The sequence below is a fragment of the Macrobrachium nipponense genome, chromosome 18 (genome assembly GCF_015104395.2).
Source record: "Macrobrachium nipponense isolate FS-2020 chromosome 18, ASM1510439v2, whole genome shotgun sequence".
NCBI classification, from domain to species: Eukaryota; Metazoa; Arthropoda; class Malacostraca; order Decapoda; family Palaemonidae; genus Macrobrachium; species Macrobrachium nipponense.
The window spans coordinates 60573267-60595766 of NC_087211.1; positions in this window are offsets into that span (position 1 = coordinate 60573267).

Consider the following 22500-nt stretch of genomic DNA (forward strand, 5'->3'; position numbering starts at 1 on the left):
GTTTCATTTTTTGTATTGCAACTTCACATATGGGAGAGATTTATTTCGTCTACTCGTTCTTTGAACATATCTGGTTCTTAGGGCCTGATCTTGTGCCGCTGTTATCATTCCTTCAGTTTCCTTCTTGAGCTCTGCCCTCTGTAGCCATTGCCACGTGTCATCGCTGGCTAGTTCTTTAGTCTGTCTCATGTATTGTCCGTGCATTTGTTTGTTGTGCCAGTCCTCTGTTCTGTCTGTCTTTCTCCTGTCTCTGTAGTATTTCTGGGTCTTCGTCTACTTTTATTAGTCCTTCTTCCCATGCACTCTTTAGCCACTCGTCTTCCCTGGTTTTCAGATATTGCCCCAGTGCTCTGTTTTCGATGTTGATGCAGTCCTCTATACTTAGTAGTCCTCTCCCTCCTTCCTTTCGTGTTATGTATAGTCTGTCCGTATTTGCTCTTGGGTGTTGTGCTTTGTGTATTGTCATATGTTTCCTGGTTTTCTGATCTATGCTGCGGAGTTCTGCCTTCGTCCATTCCACTATTCCTGCTCTGTCTGATTACTGGCACTGCCCATGTGTTTATGGCTTTTATTATATTTCCGGCATTGAGTTTTGACTTGAGTATCGCCTTGAGTCTCTTCATATATTCTTCCCTGATCGTGTCCTTCATCTCTTGGTGTTTTATATCCCTTCCTTCCATTATTCCCAGGTATTTGTATCCTGTCTCATCTATGTGTTTGATGTTGCTCCTATCTGGTAGCTTTATCCCTTCAGTTCTCGTTACTTTGCCTTTTGTATGTTGACTAAGGCGCATTTTTCTATTCCAAACTCCATCCTGATGTCCCCAGATACAATCCTTACAGTCTGGATTAGGTATCTATTTCCTTGATGCTCTTACCATACAGCTTGATGTCGTCCATGAACATCAGATGGTTGATTCTGTTGCCTCTTTTCTTGAGTTGGTACCCGGCATCCATCGTCTGTAGTACTTTGTCATGGGAATCATGGCTACAACGAAGAGTAGTGGGGACAGTGAGTCGCCCTGGAAGATCCCTCTCCTGACATTAACCTCTGCTAGTCTTATTCCAGAGCTTGTAAGTATTGTATTCCAGTTGCGCATTGTATTTTTGAGGAAGCTGATGGTGTTTTCCTCTGCCCCATACATTTTCAGGCATTCTATTAGCCATGTGTGTGGTATCATGTCGAAGGCTTTCTTATAGTCTATCCAAGCCATGCTTAGGTTGGTTTTTTCCTTCTCTACTGTTCTTCATTACCATTTTGTCTATCAGGAGCTGGTCTTTTGTGCCCCTACACTTCCTTCTGCAGCCTTTCTGTTGGTGGGGGATGGTGTTTGTCTCCTCTAGGTAGTTGTATAGCCTTTCACTGATGATACCTGTTAGTAACTTCCACATTATTGGTAGGCAGGTGATAGGCCTGTAGTTACTGGCTATATTTCCCTTACTCTTGTCTTTTTGTACTAAGGATGTTCTTCCTGTGGTCATCCATTTGGGTGCTTGGTGATTTGAGATACAATGCTGGAGTTGTTCTGCTATTCGTGGGTGTAGGGCCTTGAGTTGTTTTTGAGCCAGTATCCATGGACTTCATCGGGACCTGGGGCTTTCCAGTTTGGTATTTTCTTTAGTTGGTGTCTGACTGTGTCTGTCGTGATCTCTGTGAATCTTTGTTTTATTCTCCCTGTTTCTTCTTCCATGACTTCCTGGAGCCATGTTGCATGTTTGTTGTGTGATACCGGATTGCTCCACATGTTTTCCCAGTCTCTCACTTGGTTCGGCTTCAGGAATTTCTGGTGGTTGTCTTCCCCTCTTAGTTGGCTGTATAGTCTTTTCTGGTTGGTTCCGAATAGTTTGTTCTGTTGGTATCCCTTATTCCTGTTCATGTACCGTTGGATCGTATGTGCTTTGGCCTTAAGCCTCTGTTTTACATCTTCTATTGTGTTGTTTAGTCCCCTCTCTTGTACTTTGTATTTCTCGTTGAGTTCCTCCCTTGTTTCTTGCTTCTTAGCCTTTTTTCTGCCATCTCTTTCAGTTTACTCAAGTCAGATCTCATCACCATGATTTGCTTTTCCAGGCGCCTTTTCCAAGGAGGTTGCTGTTTTGGTTTCTTTTGGGTTGGTTGTGCTGGTGGTGTTGGTGTTCGAATCCCCATCAGTTCTGCTACTAATCTTGCTCCTGCATATGTCAAGTTATTTGTTTCTGTGATACTGGTGGTGTGTATTATGCCCATTATTTCATTGACCTCACTTGTTTTCTCCCTTAATTTCTTGGTGTTGTAGGCTTTCATGGAGGGGATCTTTGTTCTCTCTGTATCTGGCTCCATCCATTGTCTAATCTTTCCTACCCATTCCGTCCTCTCTGTTACTTCGGTGTTTCTTCGTGTGTCGTTGTTTGATACCTCATTATTATTATTATTTATTATTATTATTATTATTATTATTATAAGCGTCCACCATCATCGTTTCTTCCCTGACTTCAATATTGAAGGGATCAGTTGAAATTCTGGGTAAATCAAAACTCACTCAATTATCTAAAGGGAGGGATAATTGAAAAGTAACTTAGATATCACGAAATAAATCACTTGATCGCTGCCACTATAGTGTTACTATATCCATTGCTCATTTCCATTTATTGCATTTTAATATTTTAAAACAATAACAATAAAGAAAAAACTGAAATCATTACATTTCCCTTGATTCATCGTACCATATATCGATTGATAATGATAATAGTAATAATAAAAAGAATTAATAATAAAAAAAGTAATCATGAAACTTTCTTTGGAAGTTTCCTCGTTTGACGTCCCTGACATTCCAAGACTTCTGATGAAGGGGAAGAGTAACACGGGAACTTCTACTTACCCTTGACCCATAGAAGGGGATTAAGATAGACAGCGATATATATACATACACACACATATATTATATATATATATCTATATATATATATATATATATATATATATATATATAGTTGATCCGCCTCCCGTGAAAATGAAAGAAGGAGGTACCAAGACTTTCAACTTTTATTCCAAAGTCATCTTCAGTACCCTGAAGATGACTTTGGAATAATAGTTGAAAGTCTTGGTACCTCTTTCTTTCATTTTTCATGTGAGGATCTCTTATATACTTCACCCACGGGACCATTGTGGAATTGCAAGATATATATATATATGTATATATATATATATATATATATATATATCTATATATATATATATATATATAGTATATAGGTATATACTGTATATATGGGTGCGTTTATCTTTATAAATCTACAATTAGTTTTTATGTGGCAATAAAGGCAATTGTAATGAAGCATTGTATGTGTGTGTGTAGAAAGTCTTTCAGTTTCTTTCTTTCATCTTTTCGCTGCAATGATTTCAGTTGATATCCAACCAAACAACAAATATGCAATACAAGGATAATTTTGATGTGCAATTATATCTTTTTCTCGATTTACTTAGAAGAAAACCTACCTGCATTTTTCTGCTCTAATGAAACTTGATTATGTATAATTCTAAATTCCCCCTGAATAAAAAAAAAAAAAAAAAAAAAAAAAAAAAAAAAAAAAAGTTACAGATAGATAACGGGGAAAATGACTGCAAATAGCCGCCTCCATCATCATAAAATATCTCAGATGTTAATCCGGAAATTTTATAGGATAAACCTCCCTGATCGCCTTCTCCCTCAGTGATGATCTACTCAGCAAAAACTCCCTTCCGCGTCCCCGCCTCGACAGGAAACGCTGATATTGAAAGGTCGTTCTTGCAGTCCAAGCTGGTGATTAGAGTTTTTCTAGGATTAAGTCCAGTAGGTCATTACAGAAATGCAGTGAAAGGTTTAGAGAAACATTAATAAATTCCTTAATAAAAACCAAGTGAATATTTTTTTTTTTTTGTATAAACAGAACGTAAAATGTAAGATGATAAAATAATATGTTTGTGAATGATGTATACGTGGTGTCATCATCTCATGAAAAAGAGTAACGTTTCTTGACAAATATAATGTTCATTTTATGTTAAGAATTTTTATCCTCAAATCGCCAAGATATATTTTCATTAACGGTTGTCATTTATTACATGATTTAGAATATACAAGAATCGTATTCCAAGTTTGAGGTGTTTCGTGAACAGGTATCTTGAAATTATAATAATTCTCACAGCGGGGAAACACTCTCAGGCCGGGCTGTTTAAAGAGAGATATATGAGGACATTGGCAGAGTATACAAGCATTTATGCGTAATAGAAAACAACTCTAATGAATAAAAACATATTTCTTTTATATTTATATATCAAAGTCTTCAATTAGAAACCTTCAATATACAACTTCACTTATGTCATTCAATGCTTCCGCCCAATCTCCCAGAACCACCAAGGCTTAAATTGTCGTGAGATAGACAGCGTCTTGGAATATTCATTTCCCACTCCTCAACCTTCTGAGAACTCTGAAGGCGAATGTTCCATTTAGAATGGTTTAATATCACGTTTAAGACTCAGCTGGAAGTCCAAACTCTTTTCAGCGGATTTTCGAATGTGTCCCGAGGGGGTTGAATGAGTTCTGTTACTATTGAAGTGGCTCAACCTTATTCTCTCAGAAGTCGCTATCTAAAATAGTTGAAGAAGGTATGAAGAGAAACTCGTTTATAAACATCATTATATTATAATTGCCTCTTTAGTTTTGAATTGCTATTCTTAGTAAATGCAAATGCTATTTTTATTTTTCCCAAGTACATACAAATCGGGAGGGTTGGAGTGAAGAAGGACAAACCTCTGCCAGAACAACTTTTAGAATGAGCTGTAGAAAACGTTCGTTGAAAACAGCGACCCCAAATAGGGAGTAAGCTGAGAAGAAGTACTATAATGACTTCTTTGGGAATGTTAGCTGATTGCTCGATAACTTTTTATCCCCATTCCGTTAGTAATTAATTCTTTCCTTTTTAATATCGAAACAAATATTAATATTAGAGAATGTCTCAGAGAGGTACTATATATAACAATACTTTATGTATATATATATCTATATATATATATATATATATTATATATATATATATATATATATATATATATATATTTTATATATATATATATGTATATATATATATATATATATATATAATATATTATATATATATACATACTATATATATATATAATATATATATATATATATATATATATATATATATATATTTACGCTTTATATACATTATTCCATCAAGTGTTTCGATGCTATCGTAGAACAGATAATGTCGTAATGTCGTCACCCATCACTGATTAGCTAGCGTACATTTATACCCTTATGACGTAACTTTCAACCTCTCCTATTAAAGAGTAAGGACCAGACGGCGGGTTAGCATGCGAATTCTCTCTCTCTTACTTCTCGTCCTCTCTCTCTCTCTCGTCTCTCTCTCTCTCTCTCTCTCTCTCTCTCTTTACTACTTATATTAGCACACCATACACTAATTCACTTGATAACAGACACTGGCTGTCACCTGGTGAAAGCCAAGAACACGGGAGTTATCTAATTATTCCCAACCTGGTTAATTTCAACTCTGCAATGAAGCCACTCTCGATTCAGCTTTTTTTCGTAGCAGCTTTTTTAATTAGTTTTATAAACATTGTATTACTGAGAGAGAGAGAGAGAGAGAGAGAGAGAGAGAGAGAGAGAGAGAGAGAGAGAGAGAGAGAGAGTAAAATTATAAGGTCTCTCTATCTCCCCTAATCAAGGGTAGGATATACTTTCTAATTCAAAGTTAGTAACAATAACAGAAAATCAGTACATCGTAGTGTGGATTAAAATACAAAATATTCCGGCAAAAGTATAGGTCAAGTAACATGAAGATTCTGCCCCAAATAAAAACACAAGAATATTTACGAATGCACACAGCGTAATATATATAATTTAAATAATGCTTGGTCTTACTTATAGGAAGACCGTTTTAAATAAAACACACTCACTGAGTTGAATTAACGTTTTAAAAAACAAATACTTCATTACCATAATTATTACAAAAGGTTTAACATATTTCTTCTCCAAATAAACTAGATTGTCGTCAATATCTACATCTACCCATTACTCATCTCTGCCCCTTTCTCCTTTATATTTTTCCCCTCTTCTCATTGTCCCTGTCCCTCCTCCTCCCCTTCTCCCTCGCTCGCCATTGCCTTCCACCAACCGGTCGTCTTATACTGACCGGACATTAAAGGACTTTCTTTGTCTCACGAGAATTGGCTGACGAAGATGGGACGCTTCACACCAAATGCAAAAGATAATTTGGGAGGATTCTGTTGACACTTTCAGTAGGGTCCTTGGATTCTGCCTTCGTGGGGGACGCAAGTGCATGAGCGAATAAATGTTGAAATGAAATGTCGCACGACCTTAGGACAATTCTCTTGTTTTATTTTTTATCTATTTATTTTTTTCCAAGTAGTGAGATGGTCTCTTGTTAGTGAAACATCGAAACGTAATTCCCTATAAAAAAATATTTCAGGCTATTAAAATTTTTTGAATAAGTTAATGAATGTAACATTCTGTACTTAAATAGGCATTTTATTTAACAAACAATTAAAGCATGAGTAGCCACATATATAGTAATATTTTCATGTTTTTTATATATATAAGCATTGCAAAATGTGGAAGGTTGTGTTGTGAATGATGGAGAAGATTTATGGGCAACGAAACTTTGATAAATTCTAACTTATGAAATATAAGAAGAGCGTTTTTGCGAAGATATTTCGTCGAGACGAGATTCTAGAATATATCCTGACAGACTGATGTTTAGATATTTGTGAAATGTTCATACAAATTAACCACTTAGCAATATTTCCTTTCATTAAATTGGCTAACAGAAGTATGTATGTTTGTATGTTTAGTACCTTAGAAAAAATATTATATGTTAGCACTAACTTTCCGTTTTAAGAGAATCAACAAATGTAGGTCATCGTAAAATGAAGGCTTTGCCTATATATATCACAAACTTCCATGCCTTCCAAAGCTGTGGCAGAAATGTCCAGTTGCCCATTAATACAACCAGACTTCCTGATGGAAGGGAAGTCTAATTAGAGCCGATGATATTCCACGATACAGTATCAGGTTTTTATTACTTTGAAAAGCGTAACGAGTCACCTCCATGATAGGTTTCATAATTGGCATCAGACAGTTGGAGAGACAATTAAGATTCATTTGTCATTTTGTAAATAATATCAGGAAATGGGTAAAAATTTTACCAGTATAAATTCCACATAGCCAAGCAGCGAACAAAGGAATCCTGAGACCCGTTCGTTTGGAAACCTTTGGTATGCAAAGACAATGATTACATTGAAATAATGGTTGTTTGCGTATAGTTCTACTGGGTACAGACTCGATTGAATAACCGGCTGATAGAAACTAATCAAGTGACGTTTCTTCAATGCACGTTGTACGAATATCAATCATCAGATCTGAAGCAAAAGTCTCTTGATCAAACAATAACTGAAATGAGAGGATCTTGACAATGGAGCTTCATGATATGGTGCCACAAAAGTCATCCGATATATGAACAAGAACATACGCATTTCATACCTTCCTGCTGATCAGATATTCAGGATAATATATATATATATATATATATATATATATATATATATATGAGTGTGCTCTAAGGTTTCACTGTGCGTCCTAAATTTGTTGGTTTAATATTAGGTTCACGCCCATGAGCCGGCGAATTTCTTATCGACTAAAAAATTCCCTTCCGGTTAACATATAGAAAATATATTAATTCTGAGGTACAGCGAATTAGATATTAAAGGACATTTGTAGCTAGATGTATATATATATATGTATATATATATATATATATATATATATATATATATATTATATGGAATTCCTCGTTGGACAAGTGGTTTTCGCGCTCGGCTACCAATCCGGTGGTCCGAAGTTCGGTTCTCGGAGCGGCAAACGTGGAATCAGAGGAATGTATTTCTGGTGATAGAAATTCATTTCTCGATATAATGTAGTTCGGATCCCACAATAAGCTGTAGGTCCCGTTGCTAGGTGACCAATTGGTTCCTAGCCACGTAAAAATATCTAATCCTTCGTGCCAGCCCTAGGAGAGCTGTTAATCAGCTCAGTGGTCTGGTTAAACTAAGATATACTTAACTTATACATAAATATATATATTATATATATATATATATATATATATATATATATATTATATACAGAGGAGAGAGAGAGAGAGAGAGAGTGAGAGAGAGAGAGAGAGAGACTCAGGTGTTCCTCTAATAAGCAATTAGAAAGTCAAATTAATAAAGAGAGAGATTTGACATACTGTATGTTTGGGAGCTTAAAGGCATCTGACGCTCTCTTTCCTTCTCTTTCTCGGTACTATTTATACATATACATACACACACACACACACACACACACACACACACATATATATATATATATATATATATATATATATTATATATATATATATATATGTGTGTGTGTGTGTGTGTATGTGTGTGTGTGTGTGTGTGTATATGTATGTATGTATAAATATCATGAAAGATAGTTTACAAGGAATAAAGACCACTGTTTTTGGGTTGATAACACCGATAAATGGATATATATAATAGAATGTTAATCGGGTGAGAGGCTTTTTTCTATTGATTTCATCTGTGCTACGAAAACTGAATAATTTTACAAGTTATAGAGAAGAACATATCATTACGAAATAATTAATGAAAGAAAACCGCCATTTTTTATTAGTTCTTAACAGACTTTCACTTTGACAAAAATAAAGTCCCATTTTACGCTATTTTTCGTCCTCCTCATTTTACCTCCTTCTTCCTTTCCTTCTCCTCCTCCTTCTCTTCCTCCTCTTCTTCATTTGAGATTCCTGAGGAGGCGGCACTCCTCATCCACACCGAAATTATCTTCACCGATACCAACCATTAACTTTAAGCTTGGAGAATTCCACTCAAAAAGAGACGGCTTGAGTCATGCATGTTGCAAGGTCTTGGGAGGCAATTGGGAGAGAGAGAGAGAGAGAGAGAGAGAGAGAGAGAGAGAGAGAAAATTGAAGCTAAGAAAGGCCATAACTGCAAGAGTAGGCTAAGAGGATTTGAGAGAGAGAGAGAGAGAGAGAGAGAGTTACAAGGAGTAAATGGGTTATTGTCTACTTTTGTTATGCCTTTCAGTATTTCGAATGTTTCTATTAGTTGTCCTCGTAATCGTCGTGTTTCTAAGCCAAACATGTTCAGGCTCTCTAGTCGTCTTTGGTAACCTATTTGCCTGATGGATGGAATTAACTTTGCGGTTCTTGCTTGCACCCCCTCTAATCTATTTATGTCCTCTAATAATGTTGGTGACCAAAAATATACTGCATATTCAAGATAAGGTCTAACTATTGACGTGTAGAGCTGTAGCATCGTTTCCTTGTTTCTGTATTTGAACTGCCTCTTTATGTATCCCACTAGTTTCTGTGCCTTGTTTTCAGCTTTTATGCATTGTTTTGTGGATTTTAAATCCTTAGTAATGAAGACTCCAAGGTCTTCTTGTTCTACACTATTTATGTCATTCTCAAGCAACATGTAGCTGGCATGAGGGTTGTTTGTTCCTAATTGTAACACTTTACACTTATCCAAGTTAAAAGGCATTTGCCATTTTTTATACCACTTTCCTGTTTTCATTAGATCATTTCTTAAACTTTCCACTGCATCCGGTTCTGCTTCATTTACACCTTGTTTGGTGTCATCTGCAAATCTGGCTACCCTGCTAGTTAAGCCTACATCAGTGTCATTAATGTAAATAAAAAACAAGAGAGGGCCAACCTTGAGGAACTCCGATTGTTACATCTGCCATTCTGATTCTTTACCTTTTATTACGACTCTCTGTTTTCTGAGTTAGCAATCTTCGATCCAGTCTGTTATTTCTCCTACAATTCCTAAAGCTCTAACTTTTGTCATTAGTTTCTTGTGTGGAACTTTGTCAAAGGCCTTTTGGAAATCTAACTAGAATCTATCTATTATTCTACTGCAGTCGCAAATATCAAGTATGTTATGGAAAAACCTCCAAGAGGTTTGATAGGCAGGATCTGTTTAGTCTGAAACCATGTTGGCTGTTTAACAACTAGTTGTTTCTATCAATGTCATCCACAAACACAGACACACACACACACACACACAGAGAGAGAGAGAGAGAATTGAAACTGGGAAATGCCATGACTGCAAGAGTAGGCTAAGAGAATTTGAGAGAGAGAGAGAGAGAGAGAGAGAGAGAGAGAGAGAGAGAGAGAACGTAGGTTGAAGAAAGCTATTACTACAAAGGAATGAAAACAGAGAAACAGACAGACAGAAAGAGCGAGAAAAATAGAGGACAACTAAACAGACATACAGAGAAACCTTAGGCATAACAAAAATCCACATATGATATTAACAAAAGCAAAATATACCAAGACTTCCCTAAATCTTATTCATCAGCCTTTGAAACCCAAACAGAAATCCAATCCGGGAGTCCCGTTCATTGTACGTCGAGAGAATGAAGCAGTATTTTGGCGCTGCTGAATGCCTCTCCATTAGCGAACTATGCAAGGGCGTATTGGCATCATGAAAGCAATCTCTTCGTCTCTGTTCTCCTCACAGAAGACATGGCTTCCTCGACGTCTGGTTCCCTTCCGAGGTCTCAATGCCCGTGTTTACTGGGACGGTTTCATTCCAACTTCGACGAGCGATTAAAAGGGGAAACAAAGATGTCTGGAAGGACAAAAATTCGTGAGTTCTTTTTTCTTCTATGGAATAAGGTTAAAAAGTCACTAGTCTCAGTTTAAGATGCAACCAGGGCACAAAAGGCTCTATTGCGCTTCTTCGTTTGGCTGGTTTAGGTCCAGATGGGTTATTGGAGTAGGGTCCATTGCCCTTATATCGGGTAAAGAGGTAAATTTAGGGTACGAAGGGACTGACCTTCACCGTCGAACTCGGAAAGACCAACAGATTCGAGTTTGTTTTCGATAATATGCGTATTTGGAAGAATAATGGTGTGTTACTGAAAACTACATTAACTACTACTACTATTACTACTACCACCCCTGTTAGATTATTTAGGTTTTTGCTGATAAGCTCAACTAGAAAGAAAATGATAAGTTTCAATCCCCTTAACCTCGCAGGACGGGTGACCTCTGACCTTTCCTGTTGGCACTATACAAAAATATTTTAAAGCGAAGTGCCTCCTCATTTCAGAAATAGCACAGACCCCAAATGAAAGCTCGTATAATTTCAAGTAATGATACAAATAAATAGAAATATATTTGAAATAATATTTTGCACAATATAATTAAAATACTTTATCATTAATTCTTTTTATTATTTTGTTAGTTTTCTTCATTTTCAATTTTCTATTTTTTATCCTTTTTTTCTTTCTTCTTTTTACAGTCATTAGTTTATCAGTGAACTTTGTTGTTATTTTGCACATTTCATCCACCGTTAATTACAGTTACTTCACCTTCTCTCTCTCTCTCTCTCTCTCTCTCTCTCTCTCTCTCTCTCTCTCTCTCTCTCTCTCATTTCAAAAGGCCTCACAAAAGAAACTAGATAAACGATCTGCTGGCTTTAAAACATCCTCCCAAGAGGAGATTAACCCCGATTAATAAAGCTGCATTGGTTTATGGACTCCATTAAAACCCATTTGAGCTCAGCGACTTGTGGGTGATCGGAAATGAATGTCGCAGCTCTCTCTCTCTCTCTCTCTCTCTCTCTCTCCAACCACGAAACAAATTACTTTCTCGTTCGACTATAAACTCAACTTTAATAACCTGGCGTCGTCATTGGAAAAGGCCTATTATAGCCACACCATCACCAGCTCTCTCTCTCTCTCTCTCTCTTCGCCCCCCCCCCCCCCCCCCCCCCCCCCCCCCCCCCCCCCCCCCCACTCTACTCTCTCTCTCTCTCTCTCTCTCTCTCTCTCTGCCCATGAATCGAATTACTTTTTCGTTCGGCTATAAGCTCAACTTTAACAGCCTAATGACATAATTGAAAAAGGCATATTATAGGCCCACCCTCGCCAAGCTCTCTCTCTCTCTCTCTCTCTCTCTCTCTCTCTCTCTCTCTCTTTCAGTTCCAGGTGCACACGAAGATAGGCTATTATAGCCTACCGTTCATTATAAATCTATTAGTATTTTTCTTTCGTTGTCCATTTTTCTCTCCTTGTTATAGTGACGAAAATTTCTTTTGTGCCAATGGCTAAGAATGCCTTTCTACCTTCATATATATATATATATATATATATATATACTATATATATATATATATATAGATATATATATATATATATATATTATATATATATATGAATAACTTCATCACGAAGTATATCAAACGTCCGAACAGGGTCCGAACAGGACCGAAAGTACTTGCCTATCTCGCTTTTTCATTTTTTCCTTCGTGGCAAAAACCTTTATGCATATATAAATATATATATATATATATATATAAATTGTGTGTGTGTGTGTGTGTGTGTGTGTGTGTATGTACTTAGAGTACGTCTATAGCTAGTCATCCACGCAACACCGAGTAACACCGAACACAAAGTAACTACACTTCTATCAATAACACTGTAGACTGGCTTTCACTGGCTGCCATGCACACCGAATTTCATCGCATCTCATTTAATTCGAATCAAAATCGCGGAATCTCTTGAGGACACTTTCATCTTATGAGTATGACAAACAGACAATGTGCAATAGCAACAAAGTCATTCTGACTTTTTTTTAGTAAGAGGAGGAACATTACTTTAAAAATAGCTATAAATATCACAACAAGGCCTTAACGAAAAGCGCACATTTTGGAGTCCTGTAAGGATTTTCGACCCCAAATTCTTGAAAAACTTGTAGAAATCTACAAATACAAATACCATTAAAAGCTTCAAAAGGAGTAAAGAGCCTAGTCTCAGTTTAAGATGTAACCAGGGCACAACAGGCTCTATTTTGCTTCTTCGTTCGGCTGGTTTAGGAGAAACGTTGCTTTTAGAGTCATGCAAAAATTGCATCGACAAGAATTTGCCAACGAAGCCAAATTTAAAGCTCACAAACTTAAATAGCTTTTATACTGCGGAAGCAAATGTCTTTTATGGGATTTGGGGCAAATCTCCATGTCGCTCTCTCTCTCTCTCTCTCTCTCCCTCTCTCTCTCTCTCTCTCTCTCTCTCTCTCATAAAATCATAAAAGTAGTTATAACTACTTTTATGATTTTACAATCAGTTGTTTACTGTCGGTCTTTAGTCTTCGTTTGGAATCCTAAGTTTATCCACCTCAAAAATTCATTCTAATCAGGACAAAATGAATAAGTTTACAAGAATTCATAGGACACCAAATATATTGCATACTCCAGTCTGACAGTTTTTATATGTTATGAGGATTTAATTTAACTATTCTCTAAACTATTAATTATCATCTCTACAAAAATCAACTAGTTTTTTATTAAAATCTAATAGAGAGTGATTTTACTTTTGATCATTTACCACCATGAAGTAGTTTAGAAACAGCAAAGTAACTTTATCGTGAACCTGGATGCTGTGTGAAATGACGAATAAATACCAAAGCTTATTAAGCGGGTTTATACCTCGAAGGGTAATCGTGTCCTGAAGACCTTTATTTTTGGTCTCTTTCAAACCCGAGTGAGTGATTTGTGTCCTTTCTTTGGAAGAAATATCAGATGTTATACTTTATTTTCTTTCATACTAACCAAGAGCGATTCTGCAATACGGTTCTTCAATCATATGTAGTATCTTACAAAAACATGATGAAATTACTCAAATGAAACACTATTCCCGTGACCTCCCTCGGGACTCCTGAGAATCCTTGACAAACAGACTAACAACGTTTACGTATCTCTGTCACCTGTATCTTTGCGAAAGAGTGTTTCCCAAGAAGTTTCCTTTTCTCAGTCGTCAGCAGAAACTTTGGTTCGGTTTCTCTCTCACCCGGGAGCTGTTTCTTCTCATAACTTTTTGTATCGGAACTTCAGAGTTCCACTGGTTCTCTCCTCCTCTTCCAGTGATACATTTAACTCTTCAAAGTTTTCTGTCACGGCCTTCGTGTGTTCTTCTTTTTCTTCTTCTTCTTCTTCTTCTTCATCTTCTCCTTCTCCTTCTTCAATTACGTAAGTTGTTTATTTAAGGAAACTCCTTTGAACTCTATTCTATGTTTTGAAATGAAAATTAGTTTACCGAACATAAGTATATATATATAATATATATATATATATATATATATATATATATATATATATATATATATATATATATACAGAGAAAGAGAGAGAGAGAGAGAGAGAGAGAGAGAGAGAGAGAAGGAGGTGGCTGATAGCAGTTACTATGATAATTTAATTTCGCTGTTAAAAAAAATAATCCATCATATGGAGGATGATCTATATTCACTCATTCTAAACGAACCCTCTCTCTCTCTCTCTCTCTCTCTCTCTCCTCTCTCTCCCTCCCTCTCTCCTCCTAGAACCGTTCTGGTAAAGTTTTACGTTCCCTGTCATAACTGGGGTATCTCCAATACAGCTGCTTTCTCCAGAATTGGCAAAAACAGGCCGATATTGGTGTACAATAGTCGAAAAAGCCTTATGGGTGAATAAACCTCTAAATCTGATAATCGTTTAAGCCTCTATCAAAAGCTACGCTTAAGTTATAAAATTTTAAAAGGTCTTATGTTCTCTATGAACTTCGATATTTCATTACATATTGAGCTATAATTGAACTTCATAGCAATGAAGCCTTGCTTGCTTTTTCAGTCTTTGAATATCAGTTGGGCTTTCACTCCGTTATTCAATTCGTTACTTATCGGATTTTCAGGCTAATTAGTTTTCGGCTTCAGCAGACAGTGTGGGTAAAACAGGTAACTGAAACAACTGGTCGTTAAAATTACTAAGTAAAGGCATGTTATCCTCATAGCGCAAAATATCAATGGGATAATTAATTGTGTGCTAGTGTGTGTGTGTATGAGAGAGAGAGAGAGAGAGAGAGAGAGAGAGAGAGAGAATACATTTTGAGCCTTTTAAATTTGTTCACTTACCTCGTTAAACTTTATCGCTTTGAATGGAATAAATGACGCTCATGTCTACAGATTATCCTCCCACGCCCCTTCCTGAGACTCACAACGGTTAACTGACTGCTAGGTACTAATTCAAAATGCGCCGTATCAGCTTTAAATCAACACGCCCACATAGTCCTCTCTCACCCTGTTAGAGAATGGAAATCTGAGAGAGAGAGAGAGAGAGAGAGAGAGAGAGAGAGAAGAGTTGTGTTATCACCATTATCATGAATGTTCTAGCAAGTGAAATATTAAACCTTCCAAAAAGGACAATGCAACATTTACATAGTTTCTTAAATTCCTTTTTATTCTAATCTCACGGAGATTGCATTGTCTTTTATCTATACCGTTTTAATAGCTGAGAATTACTTTGTCCAGGATCAAATGCTTCTTTAACTTTGTGATACGTTATAAAATAATCACCTGGTTATGAATAAATAGGCAACATTTAAAACAGATGTATTACGTCACTTTCCACACGGAAATGAAACAAGTATAGCAGCACAATTTACTCGAGTGGAGTAAACTATTTCCTAACTTAGCAAGAATAACTTTCCTGGGCAACAAAAAATTTATATACTATGAGGTTGTTAAACTATTCAACATATTTGGTTCAAAGGGGAACGATTTGGAAATACGAAAGCAAAAATGAAAGATAATCTTAAAAAAAAATAAAATAGAATTAATAAAAATTTCTTCCTGTGTTCTTTATCTGCATCTGGTTGGATAGTAAAAACGAAGAGAAAGAAGAAAATAAGTGAAGAAAGCTTTGTTTATAAAGCAAACATAAAAAGTCTTCATGTTTGTAGATGATTATACAGATTCTGAAATTAAAACCTCGTAACAGATGGCAAGCGATTGAATACGAAAACAAAAAGTACTGTGCCTCAACAAGAGCTTTTTTTAATCTTTTTATAATGAAAAGAACAAATAATGCTTTAGTAAATGAACGAAGGGGAAGAGAAAGGCTCCGGTGTTAAATGTACTCAGAATAAAGCTCTCACTTATTTTTCAGAGACAATTTCATTAGTGAGACATATCATCAACGTTTTATTGAAATCTTTTTTTTTGTCTCTAATGGAGAATTGCTATTGAAGGTTGCTTCCATTTAATATGACAGTCGTACTCAAACGAGTAAATACGATGCAGGAGCATACACTAACAAAAGGGTGCAGTCACACTTGTACACACGTACCCTTTGTTGACCTATTGGAAGGTTGACGACTGTGCTTGAACTGAAGTGAATGGGAGAAGGACATGAAAACCGTCAAATGTATGGGGGAACATGTGCGTGTTAGTTCCCCTAACAATGGCTGGGTCTAAAGGAAACTTGACTCGTTAGCTGCTTTATTTACCTACACTGAAGGCTTCTTAGCAGCGCGTGGAACATTCTGACACACAGTCATCCACCTCTATCTTCCATACACTTTAGCTCTTCCTAGATAATAACTGACTTCCAAACTTACTCCATCTAACAAGTGCTTTTTTTTATCTTCTTAAGTGTTTCCCTCACTAGCTTATTACCCTTCTCTCTTTCCTCGAGATTAAATATCCTTTCATCTTTGCTAACTTTTTACCACTTGTGCTCATCTCTAGATTTCTCACCTTTCCAGTTCTTACACCACATTTGCTGCGCAAACAGCTCATCTACGAGGTTATTTCATTTGCATTTGTCATCCACAAATAACTTCCATAAAGAAGGACAACCTTAATAATCCTTTCATTCATTTCCATCTTGGTTTCTGTAGACACATACCCTGCTACTTTCTTCCACTTTTCTTATCTCATCATCTTTGTCCTGTTTTCTCACAAACTGGAATAGATTTTACCCCATATTCTTGGTTTCTGTTTCCCCTCCTAACATTATTTTTGCTCACATTTACTCTGAACTTTCCGTCGTGCCAACAATTCAGGCTCTTTCTCTGGCCTCTTCAGCTTCTCTTCATCATGCCAAACCATTGCAGTAACACTCCACATTCAATTCACAACGCATTTTCATATTTCCTTTCTAATCACCTACGCAGATTTTCTTTTTCCTTACTTTTCGCATAGCGCCATCTATAGGGACATAAAACAGCCCACTATTAGTCCTGAGCCACCTTTGCACCAAACCAGTCGCTTCCAGTCTGGTTATTCACACTTGCCCTGCTTTCATCATGAGAACTTTTTTCTTGTAAATTCCACCCTCGCCACTGATCATATATCCTCTCAGTTGATCTAATTCTAAGCTTTTTACAGGATCACGTACATCATACATTTTGTTTGTTATTTAGAATTATTCATGTATCAAGCGTTTGATAATTCTTCAGATTCTTACTGTAATTCGTGTTAGGAAAAGATAAAAAGAAGATAATAACCACAATAATAAGTGAACTTTCCCATTACAAAGCACATAATATATATGATATACATAACCCAACACTTCTCCATAAATGCAGTATGTACCGTTGCGGAATTTGCTATCGCAACATATCTCATCGACCAGGGACAATCGGAAACAACCCCCTTACAAAGATACATCTCCGTAGAATGCCATAGTCAACAGAGAATAGTGCAAATCTCCGAGTAATCAACTCCAAAGGAAAAAAGTCAGGAACCAGACTCATCACAGCATTATCAGCAAAAACCCACCTGTGAACACCTCAGGTGCTCAAACAGCAATATAGATTTGTCTAGTCAGACTTGCAACTTCAAAAACCCATTATTCTCCAAAAAGCCCTGAAAATTCTATGATAACACCATATAATCACATTTCACAAAATTATCTCCAGGATATCACCAAGGTGGCCAAAAAATTTTCTTCAAAGACATAACTCCCCCATGATATTACTCCAAGTATATAAAACAAATTATCACCCATTCGGGATATATACCACAGTAAACCACAATTCAGCAATTATATACCGCCAAAAATAACCACTGGTGAATATAAAAAATGCAACATCTCCATAAAACCACACTGCAGTAATGTCACTCGCTTCCATTAGTCACAACACCAATGGAACCCCAATGCTCCTCCTCTTTAGCTCGTAAAACCACAGAAATTCAGCTCCAAAAATCATAACCACAAAAAAATTCACCACCAAAGATTAATGCCATATATCACCATATTAATAATAATACCACTCCGGTGATTAAAATATTCCCCTCCATTTCACTAATAACCACACATCACCATTTGCCCTTCTATTTCACCAATAACCACATATGGAATAAAAACAAGTCTCCAAAAAAAAAAAAAAAAAAAAAATATTATTACACCTCCAAGCAGGGTAATCAAAAAGAAACTCTGGCCCCGAAAAATGCACTCAAAGCATCTAGCTGATACACTCAAAAATGTTGTCACATATCTCCTCTCCCAAAGGTTTCCATTTGCACCAAAATGACTGCAAAAAATAGTTGAACTAAACATAGCTCTTACCACCATAGGCCTAAACTATGGACTATCTCCAACAAAATAAAATATCATATGGCCAAAAATATTATATCTCCAATTCTCCAGTAAAATTACCTCAAAAAGCCTCTCTAAGGAGCTTAATGTTATAGTCAAAGACTATAAACTCTCTATCTAGCATAACTGCTGAGAAGGGCAAAAACTTGGCAAATAAAATTGCCCAGGAAATTCTAGGAAAAATCATCAGTGTGCCATAACTCATTACAACAAAACTCCAAATCCAAAGTGACTAAGCAAAGGGTTCCCCATATTTACTATGGCACAGGCCACCAGAAACTTGATGAAGTTTCCTATCTCTGGCAAAGTTGCTAAAAACATAATTGTGCAAGAGGCCAACAATTTCCGGATCACAAACATCCAGAAAAAAAATTATTTAGTGCCGTTATGTATACATTAAAAAAATGCAAAAAAATTCTCCCCTAAATTTCACTGCAGCATCAAACGGCTGAAATTATGAACAATGATTACAAGTTATGAACTGACATGTAATCTACACAAACTGTTCGGAGAAAAAATAAATTCAAACTCGCCCATGATAAAAATATTTACGTCAGCGATAGCTAATGTCCAAAGGGGAAAAGAAAAATCAATGGAACCATCGACTGTTCCCGTGACACCTGTAACATCTGTGACTCACGTAGTTTTCAACCAATTATCTGCTGAACTCATAAAAAAAGGAAAACTAAAATTGTTCTTAGTACCTCATATATTCACCAACATCACCACCATTAGTATCATTACAAGCACCCATGTTAGTATCAGAAATAACACCAATTTCAGTATCACCAGTATCACCAAATTCACCAAATGTCACCAAATTCACCACCCATAAATCATTGTCACATTCACCAAAAATTATTACCACCATGAACTCCCATAGAATCCCCATAAATATTTCCAGTAATAATTCCACGTAAATATCTCCCGTAAATAATACTCGGTAATAATTCTCCGTAAAATATCTCCTGTATCACCAGCATGAGTTTAATACTGCCATTCACCAGTATCATCACCATTTAACATCACCAGGTACAACCCCATTAGCATCACCATTTTAAAGTAGTCTCCATATCCCAAACGCATCCCCATTCTAAAATAATCTCTGTATCCCCAGTTATAACCATGTCCTCTATCATTGCGTAAAGGCATTCTCCAAATCGTAAGGAAAACTTGCACCATTTATATTCATTTTCATTTTCTCATTACGCAAAAGAAAGAAAAAATCGTTCTAAAAGAAACCCTATGGGCACATCACATCATCCCTCAGTGGCTATCAGCTGATATGGCATGGCAATGGGCTTTCTTTTCAAGGCCAAACTCACCCCCATTACCCCGGCACAAAAAAAAAAAAGAGCTTCACCCTCCCGTTGGCACTACCCCATGAACCACACTAGCCTCCCTTTCGCTAGCTATTCAAAAATAGAAAATAAGCTGAGTGCGTATCCATGAGCGAGTGCTGTCTCCAAGCACCTCGAGAACTGAGTTGCATGTATGAAAAACCTTCACACGCATACCTATGTGTTAAAACCAAGACGAATGCATCGCCTCCAAACATGTGCCAAGAAAAATATAATTCATCACGTTCTGCTCCTATGGGGGAAAAAAATGGTAATCTGAACTGCCTCTTTAACTCTAAAAATGATTCATACACAAAGGCAAAAACAAGAGAAAAAAACACTAGAGCAAAAAAACAATCTAATACTCACGCCGTCAATGAGAGAACACAGGATCGCCAACCACGCATGAATAAACACGCGAATACACACATTCCTGTGTGTGTAAGAACAACCCAATACTCGAACGGTAAACATTTGGCAACGTGCACTCTCAAGGCCCAACTGAGTAACCCATTGCTTGCAATGTCCCGCGACAGAAGAACATGCTGACACCAATTGAATTTTCCCTATCAGCACCAAAATGACGGCTGAAAAATTCTTATCGATTGTCACCCATTACTGAAAACCTAATGCATTTTCACAACTAGACTCTCAAAACAGCCTTTTTAAGCTGCTATTGATCTCATAAAAGGCGTAACACGGTTAAAAAAACCGCTGCCACCACTATAACCGAGACTCTAAAATCTCGGTTCGTCTCTTTTAAAAGGTAGCAATGAACCAGAGCAGCAGGCAACTGGCAACACTCTCTCTCTCTCTCTCTCTCTCTCATCGTCTCTCTCTCTCTCTCTCATCTCATCCATCTCTCTCTCTCTCTCTCTCTCTCTATCCATCTCTCTCTCTCTCTCTCTCTCTCTCTCTCTCTCTCTCTCTCTCTCCATCCATCTCTCTCTTTCTCTGTCTCCACGGCACACCCCCCTCCATCCATTACCTAAGGCTATCAAATCAGACACGTGAGCTACAAAAATATACATTTATTTAAGAACAAGGCATTAGCTAAATAAACCCAGGTTCTTAACAAAAAGATTAAATGAATGATTGAACTCAGACAGCCCCACTCCATATTTCTACTCCAATAATCCAACATTATTTTACTCATAAAATTAGGCATAGTCATAGTGCAGTACACCATAATAATAAAGTCAGTTCCCCTTTCTCCAGAATCAATATCCCTTTTCAATCCAGATAATTTTTTTTTTTCTCTTTTTTCTCCAGAATTCCCCCAATTCCCCTTTCTTCCAGATCAATTCCCCTTGTCTCCAGAACTGCCTGTTAGAAGACAGGAGAACACCTCGATAAGCACAAAATTAAAATCGAAAGATCATATGAAATAGAACATCTTTGAAATAAACATTCAAATACAATCCAGCCACATCTTTGGCCAAAATAAGTATGCTTACCCTTTCAATACAGTATTCACAAACACTTTATAAATAAAGTACTGTTTGAAAAGCCATCTTGGCTTCTCGCCTCTCTTGTACAGATCTATCACCATGGTAATCTAACACTCTCATTTATGTAGGGAAAAGGCTCGCTCACATGCACGAACTCACACATATTGTCCACACCCAGGGACTGCCTGTATCCAGTTTCAAAGGCACCTCTGCGATCGCCCGTAGCAACAGGACATGCACAGATCTGCTAAGACAGCAACTTTGATATCACACCACCCCAAAAGATATGTCAGCATTCCCAAGCTTGTCACCTCCAGCACTGTCTCCAAGGAGAAACTGAATTGATGACTTCTACATTCTAAGAAATGTCACAGCACATCACCTTACAATGGTATCTGAAACGTTATTAATACATCCCTCTTTTATTTGTATATAGAATATATATATATATATATATATATATATACAGTATATATATATATATATATATATATATATATATATATATATATATATATATATATATATATATATATGATATATATATATATATATATATATATATATATATATATATATATATATATATATAGTATATATATATATATATATATATATATATATGTATATATATATATATATTTATATATATATATATATATATGTATATTATATAAAGAAGAAAAAGAAAAAAGCTGTCAGACAAAGAAATGTAATCCCTTAGAGTGGGATGGGACTGCAAATGAAATAAATATTGTGAGGTCACTTCAAGAGAACGTAAATTATTTTTACGTCATTTAGTTTGAAAGAATATTAATGTTTCTTTCCATATACTGTGACTCTAAGGATTACGTTACACACAAAATTGAGAGACATGATGATATTTTCTCGTTTTTTTTATTTATATAAACCAAATAAAATTATAAACTATATTTCATTTTAAAATTACTTTGAAAATAAGATGTATATTTCCTAAGTTTAATCTTTCACCATTAATTTCGAGGTCATATTACTTACATGTTTTTTTTTATTATAATTGTATTAATATCATTGGTCGCTTTTTTCTCATTTCAAATTATCTTAAGCGAAGTAACATAATCCTGAGCGTTAAGAAATAGAAAACTCTCTCTCTCTCTCTCTCTCTCTCTCTCTCTCTCTCTCTCTCAGTTAAATTTATCGCAATTTACCATAATAACTTATG